Source organism: Vigna radiata, chromosome 7 (assembly GCF_000741045.1).
Source record: "Vigna radiata var. radiata cultivar VC1973A chromosome 7, Vradiata_ver6, whole genome shotgun sequence".
NCBI classification, from domain to species: Eukaryota; Viridiplantae; Streptophyta; class Magnoliopsida; order Fabales; family Fabaceae; genus Vigna; species Vigna radiata.
This window is the reverse complement of record NC_028357.1, coordinates 16,352,241-16,356,348: the sequence shown is the minus strand read 5'-3', so window position 1 is coordinate 16,356,348 and position 4,108 is coordinate 16,352,241.

The following is a 4,108-nucleotide window of genomic DNA, read 5'->3' as shown; positions in this document are numbered from 1 at the left end:
CTAAATGAATTTTAATTTCTTTCTTCTTAGAAAGTACAAACGGTGATTCTGTGGAACTGTTATTTGATACAAATAAGCACATGATGATTCATATTTCATTTACTACACCACAGTCATATTTATTTTGCTTTGAAATTGCAGCACAAGGTTGGCTTTATTAGTAGGAAATGTTGACTCAATTTTATGCATACAGCCGCCACTTTCTTGGTTTTCCTTTGATTTAAATTTCAGCAATTTCATTATTTGGATAAAGAGTAAGTGACGACTGAAAAATGTGAAGAAACGGTGATTGATTCTATAGTGTAGCAGCTGTCACGTTAGCATTTGATGAGCATTTCAATATCATTTAGCATTTGGGTGCACGGTAATTTTTAGTGAAGAGAAGAAATTGATTTTCTTGCTACGGTCTAAGGCTAAATGGTTACTTTCATCATTAATTTTCTTGCTTTTATAAAGAGTGTACGTTGAGTTCTAGGAGAAAATGGTTAGAGACATTTTACATTTTCCAAGCTTTATTCTAAAATGCATTCAATTGTTAGCTCATGAATTGGTTTTTAATAGTTGCGCTTCTGTTTAGATATTTGTTTGATGCAATGTTAGGATTAGTAATTTCTTTTAGTTTAATGTTTTTTATCTTATTCGGTTGTGTTTAGTTTCCATGCATTTTAATTGAGTTTAATTGTCGTCTCAAACACCTTCAAACCCCCCCCTTACTGTGTTAGACCTGATTCTGAACCGCAGTTGGTCCTTGTGAGACGACCTAGGAGTCACTTCCTAGCTATACTGCATTCTTTTATGCTCATCAAATTTGTGTGGGTTGCGACAGCCCATCAAATTTTGGCGCCGTTGCCGGGGACCAACGGTTCGGTTTTAGGTCTTTTGTTGTGTTAGTGTGTGTTGTGTTTTGTCTTGTGTTGTGAGTGTGTTGTTCTATTTTGTGTGTTCATCATTGTGTGTTGCATTCAGGTAGCTTAGGTTGCATATTTTCAGTGCATTCTTCTTTTCCCCCTTCTTTCCCATGTCTACCTGTTTTGGCTATGTGGATACTGTTACTTCTGCCTGTGCCTCTGATATTGCTTCTCATGCATATTCTGCTGATTTTTATGTTGAGAACAATATGACTCATCCTTTCATTCTTGAGAGTGCTCTTTGGGAGCCGGTTCCACTTGATGAGGTTGATGTTCATTGCGTTCTCACCTCTGGACTTACAGATTTGCTGCCTAGGTTTCATGGGTTTGCAGGTGAATGTCCACATAGACATTTGGAGGAGTTCTACACCANNTNCTCTTCAAAGAAACCTCTTCATGTCCCTGATGATCACATGTTTTTAAGGGCATTTCCGCATTCATTAGAAAAAGCAACATGGGAGTGGCTTATTAATCTTCCACCAGAATTCAGGGCCAATTGGGAAGATCTTAAGCATTTGTTTTTGGATAGATTCTCCCCTACTCAGCATCATTTTGATTCATATAGCAACGATCCTGGGTGGAATGATCCTGACTTGGGATGGTATGGTACTTCACAGCTTTAATATCAAGAACCACCATTCCAGAGTACTTCTAGGCCTCCACCTGTTCAGGAGCCACAGCAGCTGCAGTTTCATGAGCCTGCCCAAGCAACTCCTCATCCTCCCACTACTTCTGAGCCTACATTGGAGGAGTTATTGGAGCAGATGACTATTCAGAACATTCAGTTCGAGCAAGTGAACATGGAGTTTCAGTAGGAGACCAGAGCTTCCTTTCAGAGTTTGATTGATCAGATGGGGCAGATGGCCACTCAACTCACTGAGGAACAGTCTTATGTTTCAAAGGAATCACCATTTCAGACTGTTCAACTTTCAGACGATGTTGATGCCATCCACATAGGAGATGGGGAGCAAAGTCATGAGTTTACTACTGCACCATCTACATTCCCACCCTCCTATATCCCCACTCTTACATCTGAAGAGACTGATGAAGAATTGGAAGACCAGGCAGATATGAGCAACAGTTTTGAGATAGGTAGACCAACTTCACCTTTCACCACTCTACCAATCTTCAGGGAAGTGGAGGTAAACATACCTTTGATTGATTCTGTTGTTGTTGATTATGCTGATGATGGGTATGTTGATGATTGTATTGTTGATGAGCATGTTTTTAGTTCCCCCTCTCTGCATGATGAGAAACAAGTTTTGCCATCTTGTCTGAATGTTTGTTCTCCATGCATTGAACATGAATCTGAGCCTATTGTTGATATTGCTTCTAAATTTGAACTTGATTCATGTTCTGAGGGTATATCTGAAGTTCAGCCTGATACACTAAGATTGGGTGTTATACCCCTACATGTCATTTCTTTGGAACCACTTTGCACTAACCATGTTGCACGAGGTACACATGAGTTTGATCAACACACACCCATGGTGGAAGACAAAGGTGTCGATAGTTTGAAGATTAATAGGCACCAGCTGAACCTGCTCATCAACAATCACTGCTTCTTAGATCCAGCTGTGGAGGACATCTCCCTGCTCGATCAAATTTGGAGGATGAAGCAGTTCTTCCTCAAGACTTCCTTGCTGAATCCAATGGTGGAGAACCTCTCCCTGAAAGTCCAAAATTGGCAACTGCCACCATGATCAGGGGAGTTTTCCTCTTATCTTCTCCTTCTTTCCCATTTTTATTACACTTGTCCATGATTTGTTGATTGTTCTGATTTCTGATTTGATGATTGTGACACATTGAGGACACTGTGTAGTTTAGGTGTGGTCTATTGGGGGAGATTCTGATTTTTCTTTCTTAGTTTATGTTTTCTGCGTTAAATTTTTTCGTTTTCTAGGTAGTTTTTGTTGTGTCTTGTGTACAGTTTTGCATGTTTCTCTTGATTTCTGGACCTTGTTTAGGTTGTAGATGTGTCTTTCACTTCATTGATACTCTGATTTGTTGGATTCCTTGCTTTTCTTTGCTTGGAAAGATGATTATGATGTTTGAGAGGTTGAATTGATTGGGACAGAAACACCCCGTGTGAGATTTGAGCCACTTGATATTTTTTTCTTGTGTGTGATATGTCTCTTGATTGCTGGCACATATGTCATGGCTTGACTCTTTTTTATGTTTCTTGATTGATATTAATGTTTGGAAGTGAAAAAGGCAGTTTTGTTGTTGAGCCTCTCTAGCCAAATGAGCCTACCTTGTTGTGATCCTTTGATAGCCCCTTTGAGCCTTTACTTTCCCCATTTCTTTGTTTTGAAGCTCATACACTAGCCCTATGTGAAAAACCATGATTACCTTAACCTTAGGGAATTTTGGAGCTTTGGAATTGTTTTGGGAATAAGTGTGGTTTCCTGGGGATTCTGATGAATTGGCTAGTTGGTTCCTCTTCTTGTTTTTGTTGTTGCAAACATGTTGTGTATCTTGTCTCTTAGAGTTGTGTTCTGAAAAGAGAGAAAAGAAAAGAGACAAGATGAAAAAAAAAACAAAAAAAGAGATATAGAAAAATGAGAAAATTTAAAAAAAAATTGTGTGAATAATGGAGTCAAGAAGAGGATTGAATTAGAGGTTATGGGTGCTATTTGAATGTGTTCACACTTGTTCCCCATTGCTCCTCTATTTCTTTTGGTTCATAGCTTCTCATCCATATGTTATCCTCCCCATTTCACCCATAAAGACCTTTTGATTTGAATATGCATATATGTTTGAGTGTTGACATTAGAGGCTTGCCAAGTCTATTTGTGTTTGCTTTCTTGAGGGCATTGAGTTGAATTTGTTTACTCTAGACACTTGAGAGAAACACTGATAGTGCATCTGTGAGGTTCTGTTGCTTTTGATTCTCCTCTTGAACTGATTGATCATTTTGCCATGCTTTGAATTGCTTCGATGATTTCTCTGAGTATCTGCTTTCTTTGATTCTGTGTGGATACTGTCTACCTCCTTTCTTTGCCCAGATTTCTTGAGGACTGTAATTCGGTCTGCTGAGTCTGTGGTAATTCCCTGATGTCCTCTGAACTGTTCCCTGATTTGCGTCTTGATTTTGCCCAAGAGTGCAAAAGACTAAGTGTGGTCTATTTTGATGAGTCGATATTTTATTGATTTCACTTAGTTTATTGTACGGAATTTAATCAGGGAATTGAGCTTAA